At 33.4% G+C, this 21,388-nt stretch overlaps 1 pseudogene; it reads left to right on the top strand.

Moving 5' to 3' along the window:
* Positions 1–13,282: 13,282 nt before the first annotated feature.
* LOC145957178 (putative pentatricopeptide repeat-containing protein At2g01510 pseudogene) lies at positions 13,283–19,442 on the top strand (annotated as a pseudogene).
* Positions 19,443–21,388: the final 1,946 nt, after the last annotated feature.

Raw genomic sequence — 21,388 nt, forward strand, 5'->3', positions numbered from 1 at the left:
ACCGTGCGGCCGTGGGCCAAAGCGGACAATATCCACATGCGGGTTGCTTGGGCTGTTACAAGTGTTAAGGCTTGAGGATAGGTTGTGTGTTCCTTACATACTTGAGCTTAAGAAGATAATCCTTGAGGAAGGTCATAAGAGTAATCTTAATATCCACCCAGGAATCATTAAGACATATCAAGACCTCAAAAAGATGTTTTGGTGCCCTAAAATGAAGGGGAATGTAGAAGAATTTATGTAAGCTTGCTTAGTTTTTCATAAGTCTAAGGTAGAACATTAGAGACCTTCAGGAAAGTTGCAACCTTTAGTTATACTTATGTCGAAGTGGGATAACATTTCTATGAACTTTGTGGTTGGGTTACCTAGAACTGCAAAGAATCTAGATTTAATTTGGGTTATAGTGGATAAAATAACAAAGTCAGCCCATTTTATTCCTATCAACATTAGATACCCTTTGGAGAGGTTGACGAAGTTGTATATAGGTGAAATTGTGAGGTTGCATGGGGTTTCGACAAGTATAGTTTCAAATAGAGACCGAAGGTTTACCTCTAGATTTTGATAGAGCTTGCATAAGGCATTAGTATCTCACAGCGTTCGTCCTAAGATTGTTTACCTTTCATTAATTAAAGAAATTATTTATAACTTATAAAATATTTATCTCACTCTAAATTAATTAACTATAATGATCAAATGTATTTTAACTAATGCATTTTAAAAAAGAGTTAAAATTATTATTGTTATATAAAAAGGAAGATAATATTATTTTTTTATTTTTTTTGGCTCGACAAGATTTATTTTTTGCTCCTACATATCTCCATGTGTAATAAAAAATTAGAGTCACGTAGTTCTTTATAGAAAATATTTGTGTGTTGATATTTTTAATTGAATTTTACTTTTATTAAATTTAAGATTCTTGAACTGTCTCAGCTCATTCACCCTAAAGTATAAAATTGACTGAGGTGTACACCAAAGTCTACTCAATAAAATATTTAATTTTAGTTATAATTATTGTTATAGGTATTATTATTACTATGGTATATACTTAAAATATTTTCGGTTGGATATTTTTATTCTGGAGAAGTAATTTAAAGATATCAGGTTGTCACAACTTGTATATTAAATTCAAAGGTTAAAAAGACGTCACATCTATTAATCATTCCTCCAATAAAATCTTCGATATAATCACTTCAAATATTTATATTGAATATTGTGATAATACTTTTTTGATGTTTAATTATATTTTTGAATTCAAATAAAGATTTTAAGGTAACAAATTGTCACAACTTGCACTTTTAAGTTCTAGAATCAAGAGAATGTTACATTCAAATAATTCTTTTTTAAAAAAATGATAAATATTATTAATATAAATATTGATGAAAAAAAACCCATAGTTATTATTATTATTGTTGTTATTATAGTAACTATTACTATTATCACTATTACTATGATTATAATTATAAGTATTATATTTATTATTATTATTATTATTAATATTATCATTATTATTATTATATTTACTATTATTATTATATTTATTATTATTATTATTATTATCTACTTTTATGTAATCCCGATTTCCTTTTCATAAGACCCGACTCTTTTTAGATGACTACTCACTTTTGCAAATTAGTGATTTGGTTAACAAATGAGAGATAATAATATTTAAATGCCAAGAGAAAAAAAAAGAAAAAAAGAAATGAACTTACGGAAAGGAAAATAAAAAATGATGCAGTAAAGAAGGAGAAAAGGAGGGGTCTCATCCGCGGCAACATACAAAGGAAAAAAAAAAGTGAAGCAGCAACGTACAAAGGGAAAAAAATAATAAAAAGAAGTGAAGCAGCAACATACAAACGGAAAAATAATAATAAAAAAGAAGTGAAGCAGCAAAGAAGAAGAAAAAGAGGGGCCTCATTTGTAGCAACGTACGAAAGGAAAAAATAATAAAAAGGAAGTGACGCAGTAAAGAATAAAGGGGGAAAAGATGGATCTAGTAAGAAAAGATAAAATAAAAAAAACGATGCAATAGAGGATAAAGGAGAAAAAGGAGATCATGCACGAAACTTCTAGGATGCTTCGTGGGAAAGAGAAAATTCAGAATATAAAGGAAGAAAAGAAAGATCAAACGTGAGGTTTACCAGAAAAGCTTTACGGGAGAGAGAAATGTGTTGGGTTCTTTTTCTATGTTCTCATCTGGGTGAACTTGAAGAATGTTAGAGTGTAGGGGTGGGCAACGGGCGGGTTTGGTCGGGTTCGGGTGAAAAATATTCAACCCGTTGTAAATTGACTTTAGAAAAATGTGACCCATATCTGACCGACTGAGCTTTCGGTTTGAAGCTGTTCAGGTTGAAACGGATTCGGATTTGAGCGGGTGGGTACAATTGGGTTTAAGGTTTTCTATAGACTAAGTTATCTTAATGAAGGTGAAGCTTAAAATGGTAAAAAAAATATTTTTAAAACAGTGTACAAAAATAAAATGAAGGTGACAATAGATGGTATAAGTAGATTGGTAGATGAAACTTTCATAAACTAAAGAAGTAAAAACAAAAGATAACAAAATCCATAGTTATTACATGCAAAAGAAATCTAAAGTTAGATTACAAAACCCATAAGAAATCACAACCGCACAAGATGTACTCAAAATGGACATAGGAAGATGGAAAAGAAAGACAAAAAAAAAAGCAAAAAGAAAACTCTAAAAATAGACTAGTGTGTTGAGAAGTTGTGTGACACCCTCTACCCCGCGTATCATAACACATAATAATAATAAAATTTGAATAATAGAACATTTTATAATTAAAAATATCCAACGTGTTCAGATAGAGAGTACCACATGCATAACTTAACAAAATTAGCAAAATTTTAAAATAAAATAAAATAAAATAAAAGTAAAGTCTCCAAAAATAATTTAATAAGTGAATATCCGAATCTAATCCTATCTACGCCCCGATGTCACGTGTCCTATCAGAACAAAGCCAAACTCTAAAGCCTAAGCTTCATCACTTACATTTTCAGCCTCATGCTGATAATCACCTGTACAACAGTCAAAGGAGAACAACAAAAAGAAAAGGGAGTGAGAAACATCTCACTCTGGCTCATAGTGTATAAATACACACCGGATAGCCAAACACAAATAAGACAAATATAGCATAGATATGTTAATAACAATATTTCATCTCACTCATTCAAGACATAAAAATATCAATTTATTATATAATATTGAAAATGCACATGTATGGACACGGACTACATATTATCATGCATGTGGTGCCAGTAAAACATCACATGGCATATTATCGCTAGTAATATACGAAGAGTAGTCTAGGAGTACATGCTGGGTCACACCCTCTGGGCACTCTCACTAGAAGGATATACTACCAGAGTCTCGTCGGGATAGCTAAGCTGCGCAAGATACATCCCATGCACACAATGGACGAGACTGGGACTTCCAAACCAAGCTATCCCCAAGGACTAATCCCTAAAGCTTTTACACTAGGGGGCCTTCTCTCGCGGTGTATTCCATATCGTACGCTTAAAACACTTATGCAAATGATACATGTCAATCACGACTCTATGCATTCTCATATCACACTATCATTTCCCATGGTCATTTCACATCATCACATTTCGTCATCACATTTCATTATCTCATGTCTCAATCACATTTCACATTATCTCATTATATTCACAAAGCCTCCACAGAGCACTTTAATTTATATTAAAACTCGTTTATTTATAAAATTAAATACATATTTTTACATCTCATCAAACAAGGAATATAACAGAACAATCAGAAATTAAAATAGAAAATATTCATATTTTGCCTATTTCTTATAGGATCTCCCGCTGGAATCCATAGAGCACTCTAAATCATATCAAAACATATTTATTCTCAAAATTAAACACATACTTACACATTACATTCAACAAGGAATACAATAGAGCAATCAGATAGCAAAACAAAAAACATTCATATTTTGTCTGTTTCTCATAGGGTTTCCCATAGGAACCCATAGAGATCTCAAATCATACAATTAATTGCATATAAGAAAAATAATAAGCAAAACAGATACAATTGGGAGAAACCTCTCATATATAAGCATACAAAAAAATACAGCAAACACAGGATTGGGAGCCAATCCCACTACCCAACATATATTCTCACACCCAAGGCGAGATTTCTCACTCCCCCCCTTACCTCGATAAGCAGGAGTTGAATCTTGTTGGTCGTCCCCTCTAGGTCCCCTTCGTCTTCAGAGAGAAAGGAGGAAAAAGATTAGAAAATGAAGAAATGAATTTTAAAGAGTGCAAAACGCTCTATTTATAAGCATCAGGCCGCGGCCAGAACGGCCTGTTCCAAAATCGGAACGACCCGTTCTGGACTCCTTCGCATCTAAAAAATATGCCACTGGAACGGCCCGTTCTGGACTCATTAGTCATATGTAAAAAATGTAACCGGAAAGGCCCATTCTTCAACCAGAACAGCCCGTTCTAGGTTTGAACTTTGCTTATCAAATCATGTACCGGAATGGCCCGTTCTTAAATAGGAACGGCCCGTTCTGGTTTCAAATTTTGCTCATAAAATCCTGTCTTGGAACGGCTTGTTTCGATGTAAAATTTATATGTCATTCTAGTAGTTTGGAACGGTCCGTTCCAATTTGGGAACGGTCCGTTTTCGGCTACTAAAATATAAAATATTTTTTTCGTAAATAATTATTATTAAAATATTCAAATTTGTTAAAAACATCTAAAATATTTTATAAAACCCATTAATTTGTTAAAATAATCATAAGAATTAATCTCCATATATAAAAATAATAATAACAATTAGTTATTACATTGGTAAAAATTTTCAGGATGTTACAATTCTCCCCTCCTTTTAGAAATTTCGTCCCCGAAATTACCTGAAGCAAATAAAAATGGATATGTTTCTTGCATCTGACTTTCTAATTCCCACGTAGCACTTTCTTCAACATTTCCTCCCCAAACAACCTTGACTAAAGGAATTTCCTTACCTCTTAGTTGCTTCACCCTCTTATCCTCAATCCTCAAAGGTATAGTTTCATAGGTGAGGTTATCCTTTAACTGAATGTTGTCGAATTCAACAATATGAGATGGGTCATGAATGTATTTTCTGAGTTGGGAAACATGAAAGACATTATGAAGATTTGATAGGGATGGAGGTAACGCAATTTGGTAAGCTACATCACCAATTTTCTTAAGGACCTGGTACGGACCAATGAATTGTGGAGTAAGCTTGCGAGATTTAAGTGCTCTACCAACTCCAGTCCAAGGAGTTACTTTAAGGAATACATGGTCTCCCTCTTTAAACTCAAGGTCTTTCCTTCTTTTATCATGGTAGCTCTTCTTCCTACTCTGGGATGCTCTATTTTATCCTGGATCATCCTAACCTTTTCAGTAGTCTGTTGAACTATCTCAAGTCCTAATATAACATTCTCTCCAGGCTCTACCCAACATAGGGGTGTCCTACATCTTCTACCATACAAAGCCTCATAAGGGGACATCCCAATACAAGAATGGTAGCTATTATTGTAAGTAAACTCTATCAAAGGTAAGAAACTATCCCAACTACCCCCATGCTCTAAAATGCAAGCCCTCAGCAAGTTTTTCAAAGATTATATATGGTTCTCTCAGTTTGGCCATCTGTTTGGGGATGATAGGCTGAACTCAATCTAAGCTTAGTGCCTAAAGCCTTATGCAAGCTCTCCCAAAATCTAGAGGTGAACCTAGGATCTCTATCATAAACTATACTAGTAGGAACTCCATGCAACCTCACAATCTCACCTATGTACAACTTGGTTAACCTCTCCAAAGGGTATCTAATGTTAATGGGAATAAAATGGGCAGACTTAGTCAATCTATCCACAATGATCCATATAGCATCCAAGTTCTTCACTGTCCTAGGTAACCCAACTACAAAATCCATAGAGATGCTATCCCATTTCCACACAAGCACATCTAAAGGTTGTAACAAACCTGAAGGTCTTTGGTGTTCTACCTTAGCTTTCTGACATATTAGGCAGGTATACACAAATTCCTCTACTTCCCTCTTCATCTTAGGCCACCAAAACATTTTCCTAAGGTCTTGGTACATCTTAGTGGCTCCTGGATGGATACTAAGGCTACTCCTATGACCTTCTTCTAGGATTGCTCTCTTAAGCTCAGGCACACTAGAAATGCATAACCTATCCTTAAATCTCAATACTCCATCCACTCCAACTCTAAACTCACTCTCCATACCTTGGTTCAACTTCTTTACTTGACTCAATAAGAAAGGATCTACCTTTTGACCTTCTCTAATTTCATCTATCAAGCTATTAGTCACTCTCAAGGCTCCCAACTTAATACTCTTAGAGGTCAGCTCACACACTAAGCTCATATCTCTAAACTCCTCAATCATACGCAACTCCTTAATCATCAAAGAGGACATTCTCAAAGATTTCCTACTTAAAGCGTCAGCTACAACATTAGCCTTGCCAGGATGGTAATTCAGTTGAAAATCATAATCCTTAAGGAACTTTAACCATCTCCTCTACCTCATATTCAATTCTTTTTGGTCAAACAAGTACTTAAGGCTTTTATGGTCACTAAAAACCTCAAATCTAGATCCAAACAAGTAATGTCTCCACAACTTAAGAACAAATACTACTGCAGCTAATTCAAGGTCATGGGTAGGGTAGTTCTGTTCATGGGTTTTCAATTGCCTAGACGCATAAGCTATTACCTTTCCCTTCTACATAAGCACCCCTCCTAAACCCATCTTAGAGGCATCATAATACACTACAAAGGTTTCACTAGGGTCAGGTAACACTAAAATAGGGGCACTAGTTAACCTCATTTTAAGCTCCTGAAAGTTCTCTTCACACTTAGAGTCCCACACAAAAGGTTGGTTCTTCCTAGTCAATTTGGTCAAAGGTAAGGCTAATTTAGAAAAATCCTCTATAAACCTCCTATAATACCCAGCTAGTCCTAAAAACTCCTAATCTCAAAAACTGACTTAGGTGTTTTCCACTCAAGTACCACCTCTACCTTAGAAGGATCTACAGCTATCTCTCCCTAGAGATCACATGTCCCAAAAAGCTTACACTATTAAGCCAAAACTCACACTTAGACAATTTAGCATATAATTACTTCTCCTTAAGGGTTTGAAGGACAATCCTAAGGTGCTTAGCATAATCCTCCCTAGTCTTAGAATATACAAGGATGTCATCTATGAAGACCACTACAAATCTATCCAAGTAAGGGTGAAAGATTCTATTCATATAATCCATGAATACTCCAAGTGCATTAGTCACACCAAAAGGCATAACTAAATATTTATAGTGCCCATAGCGAGTCCTAAAAGCAGTCTTTGGGATATCCTCAGATTTCACTCGAATTTAGTGGTAACCTGATCTCAAATCTATCTTACTAAACACACAGGCCCCAACTAGTTGGTCCATAAGGTCATCTATTCTAGGCAAGGGATACTTATTCTTAATGGTCACTTTATTCAGTTGCCTATAGTCTACGCACAACCTCATGCTCCCATCTTTCTTCTTAACCAATAAAACAGGCGCTCCCCAAGGTGAGACACTAGGTTTAATGAATTGCTTCTCTTGAAGCTCTTCTATTTGTTTGTTGAGTTCAGCTAACTCCTTAGGGGACATTCTATAAGGTGCTATAGATATGGGTGCAGTGCCAGGTACTAAGTCTATGGAAAACTTCAGGAAACTCACTCATTAAGGGAATCTCACTAAGCTCATGGTCTTTCTCAAGTGTCAAACAGGCGAGAATCATGTAAACCTTTTCATTTTCCTTTAAACAAGTTTTTATTTTATTAGCACTTAAAAACTCCCCACACTTACTCTCACCAAAAGATATGGATTTTTCAAAGCAATTTAGTTAGACATGATTGGAAGATAACCAGTCCATTCCAAGAATGATATCTAGTTGACTAAGAGGCAAACAGATAAGGTCAACCAGAAACTGTCTTTCAGAAATAACAATTGGACATTTAAGATAAATACTAGAAGTAGTTATGGGACCATCTGTGGGGGTTTCTACAACTAGATCATTGCTCAAATAATACACTGGCAATTTCAATTTTTGGAGACAGGCAAAAGAAATGAAAGAATGAGTTGCACCAGAGTCGAACAATACAACAAAAGGATTCTCAGCTATGAAACAAATACCTTGTATTAAATTATCAGACTGAGCAGCTTCAGCACCACTAAGAGCAAATACTCTTCCAGTAGTTTTTGGACGCTTAGGTTGAGAACTAGCTCCTGTTCCCATCATGCGTTGCCTTGGCGGTTGTGGACACTGAGTACTAATATGACCCTTGCCATTACAGTTGAAACATGTTATTTCCTTGTCAGGACAGTTATAGTGTTCATGCCCACGTAGCCCACATTTCTTGCATCGACTAGTAGGGGTAGAAACAGAGCCTCCTACACTAGCAGCACCACTTACGAAAGAATTTCCAGCAACAGATCTACTCTTAGCATGATTTCCTTGAATCTTGGCAGGAGCGGAGTAAGGCTTACTCTTACCCAGAGCACTAGAACTTGCAGCACGCATAGGACCTCCAACTCCCTTGTAAAAAAGGGCACGTGCACGATTGTCACAGTCGTAGATTCTACTCTTGTTGACAAGCGTCAGGTAGTGATAAATCTCTTGATAATTGATTGCTGTCTTTATCTCAGGACGAAGGCCATTCACGAACTTAATGCATTTAGCCCTTTCACCACCCTCACCATGATAATGAGTATAATAGCGAACCAGAGCATCAAATTTTGCAGCATACTCTGCCACTGTATCATTCCCTTGCTTCAGCTCGAGAAATTCAACTTCCTTTTGACTCCTCACATCATCTGGGAAATACTTTTCAAGGAAGACCCTCTTGAAGTTGTCTCAATTCAATTGCACTCCTCCATCAATCATCCTTTGAAGTGCTCCTTCCCACCAAAATTGGGCATCAGCAGTCAACATGAAGGTAGCCAACCTCACCTTCTGAGCAAGAGGACACTCCATGGCATTGAAAATCTTCTCGATCTCCATTAGCTAATTCATCACAACATCTGGGTCATATCCTCCTTTGAAACTAGGTGGATGATTTTGTTGAAATTGCTCCAACCAGTTAGGAACGACTTCAGCCCTATTGTTGTTACTCATAGCTTGTGCCAACGCTTGGAGGGCATCAACAATCGCACGATCATTTCTACCAGCCATAATCTAAGAAAATAGTACACACAATTAAATAAACAATAGACATAATCAATCATCACGCTAGCATAAATTTCACAATTAATTCATTCCATCATTCAATTATCAAACAAGCACAGTAGACTCATAACTAACGGCCGATTGGATCGACCTGCTCTGATACCACTAAATGTGACACCCTCTATCCTGCATATCATAACACATAATAATAATAAAATTTGAATAATAGAACATTTTATAATTAAAAATATCCAGCGTGTTCAGATAGAGAGTACCACATGCATAACTTAACAAAATCAGCAAAATTTTAAAAAAAATAAAATAAAAGTAAAGTCTCCAAAAATAATTTAATAAGTGAACATCCTAATCTAATCCTATCTACGTCCCGATGTCACATGTCCTATCAAAGCAAAGTCAAACTCTGAAGCCTAAGCTTCATCACCTACATTTCTAGCCTCATGCCGATAATCACCTGTACAACAGTCAAAGGAGAACAACAAAAAGAAAAGGGAGTGAGAAACATCTCACTCTGGCTCACAGTGTAAAAATACACATCGGATAGCCAAATACAAACAAGACAGATATAGCACAAAACTATTTTTGAATTACAATTTTATTTAAGAAAAAATATTTTATTAATTATTAAATATTTTTGAATGCTACTCTTGTGGTATCTGGGAATTTTATTTTTTGGTAAAGTGGTCTAATATGAAGAGCAACACTGGTGTGCGTCTCATGCGGGGCACATGCATTGGGACACGTGTCACATAACTAACAGTCCATAACATAAAACTTATAGGATCACAACATCACTTTAAAAATAAATAAAATAAAATAAAATAAAAATTGGTATCCCATTAGAGACGACGACACTTGAATATTAAAAAAAATGATTTCCAATAAAGATAATGATACTTAAATATTAAAAATGATAATAATAATAAATCAAATAATAATGTTATAAAATGTCGAAATATTTGAATTGTAAATTTATAAATATAATAAATTGTTGTAAGATAAAGAAGAGGATATATATAATGTTTCAAAAGTATAAATAAAAAATTGATCAGAAAAAAATTATAATGTTCTAGAATCCTATAAATAATTGAAAGATAAAAGAATGGTCATACAATATTATTTTAGAAATAAAAAATGACAAAAATTAAAATTGTAACAGTGGAAGTTATAAATGCATTTAAAATAATAAAATTACTTATACATCGCAAATTATGACGATTCTTTGATTTATCTAATGCTAGGATTATAAGAAAACAAAATTTCGCTAGAATAATATATACTCTTTTTTAATTAGTAAAAAGAAATTAATGATAATAAAAATTAAATTTAAATTTTTATGCATTTATTCTGGTCCTCAATCAGAATAATATATACTATTTGATAAAATACAAATAAATAAAAAAAGTTATGATGTACCGGCATTTATGTGAAATAAATAAAATTTACATTCCAAAATATAAAAAATAATAGATTATTAAAAAATGTGGTTCAAAAACAAAATAGATATTTAATTTCACTTATAAAAAAAATAATGATAGCATAAGAAATGTGTTTTTTTACGTTTATTTATACTAGTTATTACCGAACACTCCCCTGGACCTTAACTGTAATACCCATTTTATTATTATGGCATTTTCGTAAATTTTCAAAGGTATAGGGATATTTTTGTAATCTTATTATTGGATGGCGTTTTAGTAATTATCGGTGGCATTTTCGTAATTTTATTAAAATTTTTGGGGTATTTTCGGATTTTGGAACGGGCTATTCCAAAAGCGGAACGGGCCGTTCCAAAAGAGAAAAATACGTGTTCTGAATTTGTGCAGAACAGGGCCGGAACGGGCCGTTCTCCAAAGGAGAACGGGCCGTTCTGCTTGGAGAACGGGGCGTTCCCCTTGCAGAACGGGCCGTTCTGCTTGGAGAACAGGGCGTTCTCCTTGCAGAACGGGCCGTTCCGAAAGGAGAACGGGCCGTTCTGCTGGGTTTCGAAACGGGCCGTTCTGGGGCCGTTCCAGTCGAAAATTTTACGTTGTTCTGAAGGGTTCAGAACGGGCGTTCCGTTTTCGGAACGGGCCGTTCTGGTTAGGTGGCGAAAATTTGCTATAAATAGGGGCCTTGGGGTGTTGGAAATGTATGCCTTGAGAGAGAAGAATTCCTAGAGAGAGAAAGAGAGAAGAGGGGAAAGAAAAGAGGAAAGAGAGGAAGAGGAATCCAGTAGAGGAGATTCTGCCCGAGTTTCGGTTCCTGTTTAAGGAGAGAGGTGAAGGTTCTGCCCGAGTTTCAGTTCAGGTTTATACAAGTAAGGGTGGCATTTATAAAATTAATCTAGTATGCTAAGTAAGGGTAGTGCTTATAAAATTAATCTAGTGCGTATGACCATGATAGGAATAGTATAATTTTAATATGCTATTTTATGTGGAGATTTTCATTTCATATAGTATAATTTGGATCAATTGATGGTTGTTTTGGATATTTATATTATTATTATATTGACAAATTGGCATGGTTATGGTTATGTTTAATTATGGAATATGCTGTGTATGTGGTTTGGAAAAGTAAATAGGACTTAAAGGAGTAAGGTTATGGTATGGATTAGATCTCTTGGTGAGATCAGGATATAATCTTTGGAAAAGTATGAAATTGGGAATCCCATGGTGAGGATTCCAATGTGGAACTTTTCCAAAGGTTATATGATAAACCACTTCAGATGTTAGGTGGATTCTGAAGTACTCCTTTAAGTATTCTATTTGCTACCGGTATGAGGGCCAGGCTGAGTCATACCGATGGATGAAGTGGCCATGATCACCAGGGTTACGTGACGACGTAATTCTAGCTGTATAATTCCATGAGAGGTCAGGTGTGATTCCTGGGTTGCTGATATGTTTCAGCGTGCGTGTCAACACTTGATGGATGGTGTTGAGGCCAACATTGTGAGGATATGTTGGTGTGAGATCATGGAATAATTATACAGTGGTGTGACTTTGTTTCTGGATGTGGAATATGTATACAAATGGTGTGGATTGTATGCATTGGATTTTAGATTTGATTTATATTTGGCATGGAAATAACTATTTATAAGGTTTATTTCCTTGGTGCGGATATATATATATTATGGATAAATATCTGTTTAATGATATTTTATCATGTACTATGGTTGGTTTTATATGTGCTAACCCTTGCATGTTTTCCATGTGGTTTGGACTGTGATGATCTCACTTTGTGGGGGAGCAGATCAGGTGTGAGGCTTGGGATAGCAAGAAGTTTTCTGATAGCTGCTTTGAGTAGTAGCAAGGTTTAGAGCTTGACCAGCACCTAGGGTGTCTATATTATATTATCTTTTGGATTACTGTATAACTTTACTAAGGATGATGACTCTGCTATAGCAGATTATATTATATATTTTGGAAACAATTTATATGTTATTGTATAATTACACTCTAGCGTAGCTGGCTTTTGCTCTATTTTCTTTATTTTAATATTTTATTTTGTTTGGTTATTGATGTGACGGCCTAGGGTGGGTCGTTACAATTTTGGTATCAGAGCTGGTCGAGTCTCTTTAGGGTTTGTGGGGAATGGTCTTGTTATGTTTCCGTTGTATGGAAACGAATTTTGAAAGGAACTTCATGAGTAACTCATGAGTTTCTTAATCTTGATTAGGAATTTCTTATGAGTTTTAGTGTAAACTCATAAAATTCCTTGATCTTTCATCTTGATTAGGATGGTTGGTAGGGGAAACAATTCTAATCCTTCTTCAGGCGTGGATGCGCAACAGATTGCTCAAGCTATGGAGTTAATTGCTGCTGCTATTGGACAACAGAATACCTTGTTGGCTCAGATGGAGACTAACCGGGCTGCAGCTGAAGCAGCTAGGATTGAAGTACCTGATGAATATAGGGGCTTGTCAGAATTCAGAAAAGGGAATCCTCCTCAATTTACAGGTGTTGATGGACCTGAAGTTGCTGACCAGTGGATTGAGGAGATGGAGAAAATCTTCATGGTGATGCAATGCCCCGAGGAGAGGAAGCTAAATTATGCTGTTTATATGCTAGTGGGTGAGGCTAGCTTCTGGTGGAAGGGTGCTCAAGCTATGATGGAGGCTAGAGGTGAAGCGGTAAATTGGGATAACTTTAAAAAGGTGTTTCTGGAGAAATATTTTCCAGATAGTGCCAGATATGCTAAGGAAGCTGAATTTTTGAGATTGCATCAAGGAAATATGTCAGTACAAGACTCGGCCAACACTTGAAACTTAAGAGACTAGTCAAAAGAAAGGAGAAAAAGAATGTTTCCAAAAGAGTGTTTCCAACAGGAACACTATTAATTAAACATCATTAATAATCATATGAAAATAGACTTCTTTAAATAAACTTCTTTCATAATAATACACATCTTTTAAATAAACTTCTTTCGTAGTAATATCACATTTCCCCCTCTTTTTTAAGCGCTTACATAAAATAAAACAGCATAACATTAATGTCATCAAAGTAAAACAATTCAACATTTTTATAAAATGATCAACATTGTTAAAGAATAAATCATCTTTAGCTCCATCAACTCTTTCATATTCAAAATTAAATTAATTCATCACAGATAAAAAATAATTTGACACATACATAATTTTTTATTTTAAAAAATAATATTTTTAAAAAATAAAAATTATATTCTAATAAAACAAATATATATGTTTAAATTATCATATGTATAAAATATAGATTCGAAGAAAATGTTTATTTATTTGATGTCTGTCAAACTTTTAAAGGAGATTAATTCTCTTATGTGATAAAGAATACTTTTTAATAATGAATTTTAAAAAAAAGTTTAATTATAATATATATATATATATATATATATATATATATATATTAATACTCACATATATAATGTAATATATTAAAAAAATTTGATAAAATAAATTTTGTAGTATGCATGTTTACCTTTTGTGTTTTCTATTTATTGTATACGTTGATTAAAAATATCAAAATAGTAAAATTATATATGTTGATTAAAAAAAATAAAAATAAGAAAAATTGAAAGATTTATGTTTCATTTAGAAATGTTATTATAAAATACTAAAGTGGCCGAGACACTTCGTGTCTCTAATAGTTACATGGACGGTTACAATTTTTTGTATATTTATATTTTCTCCATTTTATCTTTTATCTATAAGAAGTTATTGCATAATCGAAGGGTAAAAAAATCTATAAAAAATGGAAACAAAAGTGATTATTTAAAAATATATTCCCTTTATTAATAGTTATAGATATTTTAAAATAAATTATCATCTAAAAATATATATTAATATTAAAAACTAAATAAATTAAACTTGATTTTTATAAAATTTAACATATTTATTTTTATATTTTTAATAATATTAAATTATTATAAAGTAGGTCTTTAGAATTGTACCCAAACATTTAAAAAATGTCTTATAGATAAATAAGTCATACTTAAGATATATATTTTTAAAGAAAGTTAGGTTCAAACCTACTAAATTATAATAAAATCTAATCTGACCTAATTTATTTTCATCTTTAATTATAATCCTAGATATAAAAACTTGTAAAAAATAATTATGATATATATTTATGTCTATAAAAGTTATACATAAAATTTTTAATACTACAAATATATAAATAAGTATTGCTCCCACTATCTAAAATTTTTGGATCCGTCATTGATTAGATAGACAATTTGAATCATTATGGGTTGAATCCGAGCGAGTCAAATCAAAAGTGGGTGGGTTGAATTTTGTGATCATTTATGAATTTTAATTTTTTTTGTCTGACTCGATTCATTTTTAAAATAGACCAAATTGATCCACGAGGCAAAATCCACTTTGATAATTCTACCGTTAAGTACTTCATTTTATATTTAAATAAATATATATAGAATAATCATGTGCCAACATCATAAAAGATTTCCTTAGTGTGAAACGCTAAAAAAATAATAAAGATTAAATTATTATTTATGTATTTATTTTTAAGATTTAATTTGATTTCATTATTTTAAATAATTCAATTTAGTTTTTTAGTTTTTTAAAAAATTTTATTGTTATCCTTACATTTAAATCAACATTAATGATGTTAATGAAATTCGATAGAAGGATAATATTGAATATTTTTAAAAATTAAATAACTAAATTGAATCATTTAAAATGTTGAATTTAATCCTCTAATTTTCAAAAAATATTTAATATTGTCATTTGATCTAATTTTATAAATATTGCTAGTATGGATTTAAATGAAAGAATAATATTAAATATTTTTAAAAATTAAAGATCAAATTAAAGTTTTTAAAAATAATAATTGAATTCTAAAATTAAATAGAGGTGTTTAAAAATATAATTTATTCAAAAATAAAAATCCCCTAAATTTTTGTTTACTGTGACTCCATGTGCACAGTTGCCTCGCAATATTCTGAATTTGTAATCAAAAGATCACATTAGAAGTAGAGCAAACTAGACCACGAAACTGAATATGCTACATCTCAAAAATAATAGAGTACTGCTATACAAGTGGAAACATATTCTGAATCAACAGATAAAAATAATTATTTATAAATTAAATTTTAATATTTTAAAATAAATTATCAATAAATAAAAATAATCTTTTATTATATTATATGTAAATTATTTATCATAAATTTAAAAATATAATTTATATGTTTAAAAAAAATATTTATTTAATTTTAAGTATCATGTATATATTTAAATATAATATTTATTTATATATAATTTATTATAAATTTTAATTATATATAATAAACTTTTCGTAGCTTAAAAATACTAGTTGTTTAAAAATTTAAGATATTAGTTTTTTTCTATAGTGAAAAATATTAATCATCTTGGCTCTAATAGAAAGATAAAGGTATCCATTTGATTTAGAGTTGAGTAAAAATTATTTTAATTTATTAATATTTTATTTTAATTCTTATATATATATTATTTTTATTTCATTTTAATTTATATCGTTAATTTATTATAGAAATTAAAAGATAAAATTTAGAAAGATATAGAAACTAAAAAAAAATCTCTGAAAAGAGAGAGATTAAAAAGAAATAATAAAAAATTGTATGTCTACGAGTTAAAATGTAATACTTTTAACTATGAAAATTAAAATAAATTTATGAAATTATATGTACTATTTAACCAATTAATTTTAAAGAGTTGAATTTAATTAAAATATACATCTAAATTAATCTGAATTACATGTTTATTTTGAAAGTCCTACTTTTTTTTAACACCATAATAGTTGTACTTTTATCGAAAAATATAAAATTTAATCACATGTTTACAATTTGTTTTTTGTTTCTTTAAAGAGATTTTGTAACTAAAATTAAAAGTTGGGCCACGTCATGCGATGTAGCTGTGATACGAGTATGTGTTTGTGACTAAGTAGCACAATTTGGAGCCAAAAAGAAGTTCCCATTTTTCGTTTTCGAATTACGTTAAAGCATGTACGAGGATAAACGGCATCAGAACTTTGGCATCTCCAAAACGACACTTTCAGGTTGATGCTTCCATCATCAAGACAGGCTTCGACCCCACAACGTACCGTTCCAATTTCCAGGTGAAGACTCTTCTACAACGTGGGGATTTGGATGCAGCACTCAAACTGTTCGACGAAATGCCTCACAAGAACACCATCTCCACCAACACCATGATCATGGGTTACATCAACTCTGGCAATCTTTCCATTGCTAGGAGCATGTTTGACAGCATGCTTCACCGCACGGTTATTACATGGACTATGCTGATCGGTGGCTATGCTCAGAACAACCAGTTCCGTGAAGCCTTTGGTCTCTTCGCCGAAATGTGCAGGCATGGCACGGTTCCGGATCATGTCACCTTGGCCACTCTCTTGTCTGGGTTCACTGAATTTGAAAGTGTCAATGAAGTGGGACAAGTGCATGCCCAGGTTGTCAAGTCAGGGTATGATTCCACCCTCATGGTTTGCAACTCTTTGCTTGATTCTTACTGTAAGACGCGTAACCTTGGCTTGGCTTGTCACCTCTTCAAGCAAATGCTGGAAAAAAACACTGTCACTTTCAATGCATTGTTGACGGGGTACTCCAAAGAGGGGTTCAATCATGATGCCATAAACCTATTTTTCAAGATGCAGGATTTGGGGCTTAGGCCAACAGAATTTACTTTTGCTGCGATTTTAACTGCAGGGATACAGTTGGATGATATAGAATTTAGGCAACAAGTTCACAATTTTTTGGTGAAGTGTAATTTTGTGTGGAATGTGTTTGTGGCTAATGCTTTGCTTGATTTCTACTCTAAGCATGACCGTGTTGTTGAAGCTAGTAAACTTTTTGATGAGATGCCGGAGGTGAATGGTATCTCTTACAATGTGCTTGTCACATGCTATGCATGGAATGGAAGAATGGAAGAATCTCTTGAACTTTTCAGGGAGTTACAGTATACTAGATTTGACCGGGGACAATTCCCATTTGCTACCTTGTTGAGTATCGCTGCAAATGCTTTGAGCTTGGAAATGGGTAGGCAAATCCATTCCCAGACTTTAGTAACAAATGCCATTTCAGACAGTCTGGTTGGAAATGCTATGGTTGACATGTATGCTAAATGTGGCAAATTTGGGGAAGCAAAGAGGATTTTTGCAGATCTGGCTCATCAAAGTTCAGTTACATGGACAGCCCTGATCTCGGGTTATGTTCAGAAGGGACTCCATGAAGATGGCCTAAAGCTATTCATTGAGATGCAAAGAGCCAAAATAAGTGCTGACTCGGCTACTTATGCCAGTATCTTAAGAGCCTGTGCGAATCTAGCTTCACTGACACTGGGAAAACAGATACAGTCTCATATTATCAGATCAGGATGCATTTCAAATGTTTTTTTCCGGGAGTGCACTGGTTGACATGTATGCAAAATATGGATCAATAAAAGATGCACTTCAAATGTTTCAAGAGATGCCTGTGAGGAATTCTGTCTCCTGGAATGCACTGATTTCAGCTTATGCACAAAACGGAGACGGCGACCATGCTCTTAAATCATTTGAGCAAATGGTTAATTCAGGTCTACAACCAAATTTCGTTAGCTTCCTTAGCATTTTATGTGCCTGCAGCCACTGTGGTCTATTTGAAGAAGGACTACGGTACTTTAACTCCATGACTCAAGTGTATAAACTTGTACCAAGAAGAGAGCATTACGCATCAATGGTTGATATGCTATGTCGCAGTGGAAGATTTGATGAGGCTGAGAAATTGATGGCTCTGATGCCTTTTGAAGCGGATGAGGTAATGTGGACATCAGTTCTCAACTCATGCGGGATCCATAAGAATCAAGAGTTGGCAAAGAAAGCAGCAGACAAACTATTCAATGTGGAGGTCCTTAGAAATGCTGCTCCATATGCTAGCATGTCCAATATCTATGCAGCAGTTGGTGAATGGGAGAATGTGGGAAAGGTGAAGAAGGCAATGAGAGAGCGAGGGGTTAGAAAGGTGCCAGGATACAGTTGGGTTGAAATCAAACAGAAGACACATGTTTCTCAGCCAATGACATGTCTCACCCACAGATGAAAGAGATAACGAGGAAGCTTGATGAACTGGAAGAGCAAATGGAGAAACAAGGGTATAAACCTGACTCGAGTTGTGCCCTTCACGATGTGGACGAGGAAGTCAAGTTAGAGTCGCTAAAATATCACAGTGAACGCATTGCCATTGCCTTTGCTCTCATTAGCACCCCAGAAGGGTCACCCATATTGGTATTGAAGAACCTAGGAGCCTGTAACAATTGCCATGCTGCCATCAAGGTAATCTCCAAGATTGTAAACCGGGAAATCACCGTCAGAGATTCAAGTAGATTCCATCACTTCATAGATGGATCTTGTTCATGTAAGGACTACTGGTAGGTTGTCTTTATTTCCTCAACAAAATCATCATTTTTGTTTTTTGTTAGAAAAGGTAGAAAAACCTTTATTATGGGTTCGTTTTTTTGTTTTTGTTAGAAAAGGTAGAAAAACCTTTATTATGGGTTCGTTTTCATTGCTAGATCACACACTTTTCTTCTATATTCATTTGTACCATTATTTATACCAAAATCTTCTAAAGGCCAAGAAATTCTTATTTTTATTCTTTCCATACAATAAATGTCGCACAAATTTGGATCCTCTTCTCACATGTTTCATCCGGCGCTAATGGATGAAACAAAATCTCAAAGAAAGTTTCTAGCAAGGATTTTAAAATTTCGGCTACAACATCAAATTTGTCTAAAATTTCTCCCAGCATCAAATATCGCCATGAAAACTGCAATTTAAAACTTTGGCTTCTAGTAGTAGTAAACCGATCTTGTAGCAGAGACTATAATATTAATCACTGAAAGGAACTATAATGACTGGATTTTGAGATTCTTATAGATTAAAAACTTAACATTGTAAATTTTGGATCATAACTATGGAACCAGGGGAGCTCAAAAGCAAACAAATAACAATTACGACAAAACGAGCTTGTATATTAAGCATCAATTGAAATCTCAATACTACAAAATTATCCACTAAAAGGCAATATATAGAAACCGAATTGAAAAATTAAAAAAGAAATTATTGTCTATTTCCTAAGCAATTCATCGGGAACAACCCTAAGTTGTTTCCTCTGCTTGGATTTTGCAATCTTCTTCAAAGTATTAGGGTTTGTAATCTTCTGGAACTTGGTTCCAGATCTGATAATATTCTCCTGCTTCTTCTTCTCCCTCTCCTCTTTCTTCTTCCTCTTCTCCACCTTGTTCAACCGAATCTCCTCCTTCAGCTCCGTCATCCTCTCCTTGTACGCCTTCTTTATCATCTTCTCCCTCTCTCTCTGCTCGAACGTCGTCCCCTTCCGGATCACCAGCGCCGTCGACGCATAAAATTATAATTATTACTATAGTATAAAATTGACTGAGGTGTACACCAAAGTCTACTCAATAAAATATTTAATTTTAATTATAATTATTGTTATAGGTATTATTATTACTATAGTATATACTTAAAAGATTTTCGGTTGGATATTTTTATTCTGGAGAAGTAATTTAAAGATATTAAGTTGTCACAACTTGTATATTAAATTCAAAGGTTAAAAAGATGTCACATCTATTAATCATTCCTCCAATAAAATCTTCGATATAATCACTTCAAATATTTATATTGAATATTGTGATAATACTTTTTTGATGTTTAATTATATTTTGAATTCAAATAAAGATTTTCAGGTAACAAATTGTCACAACTTGCACCTTTAAGCTCTAGAATCAAGAGAATGTTTCATTCAAATAATTCTTTTTTTAAATAAATGATAAATATTATTAATATAAATATTGATGAAAAAAACCCATAGTTATTATTATTATTGTTGTTATTATAGTAACTATTACTATTATCACTATTACTATGATTATAATTATAAGTATTATATTTATTATTATTATTATTATTATTATTATTATTATTATTATATTTACTATTATTATTATATTTATTATTATTATTATTATTATTATCTACTTTTATGTAATCCTGATTTCCTGGAGTTTTCTCCGCGAAACGCTTAATCTATTCGGGTTCCCTGAGCGTACCATTCAACTCATGATGTGGGGTGTTACGGGTTCATACCTAAAGATTCTTTGGAATGGTTCATCTTTGGAAGGCTTCGCTCCTTCTAAAGGGCTTAGGCAAGGGGACCCTCTCTCCCCTTACCTGTTTGTTCTTTGTATGGAAAGACTTGCTTTAAAAATCAATGAGCTAGTGGATAACAATATTTGGAAACCTGCTCACCTTTCTCGTGGTGGCCCTGCTCTTTCACATTTAATGTTTGCTGACAACCTCTTACTATTTGGCGAAGCTACGGAAGATCAAGCTAGAGTTATGGAGAGGACCCTAGAGGATTTTTGTAGAGCCTCGGGTCTCAAGATAAACCAACAGAAATCCAAGTTTGTTTGCTCAAAGAAGATAATCAACTCAAGACTTGAGGAGCTTGAGAACCTACTGGGGATAAAGAAATCCAACTCTGTGGGAAAGTATTTAGGCCATATCCTTATCAGTGGTAAAGCTACGAATAAGGATTTTGAGCATGTCACCAACAAAGTTAGGAGTAGAATTGCCTCCTGGAAAGGAAAACTTTTGAATAGAGCTGGAAGGACCTGCCTGGCAAAGTCAGT

The sequence above is a fragment of the Cajanus cajan genome, chromosome 4, assembly GCF_000230855.2.
Source record: "Cajanus cajan strain Asha chromosome 4, NIPB_CcT2T_4, whole genome shotgun sequence".
NCBI lineage: Eukaryota > Viridiplantae > Streptophyta > Magnoliopsida > Fabales > Fabaceae > Cajanus > Cajanus cajan.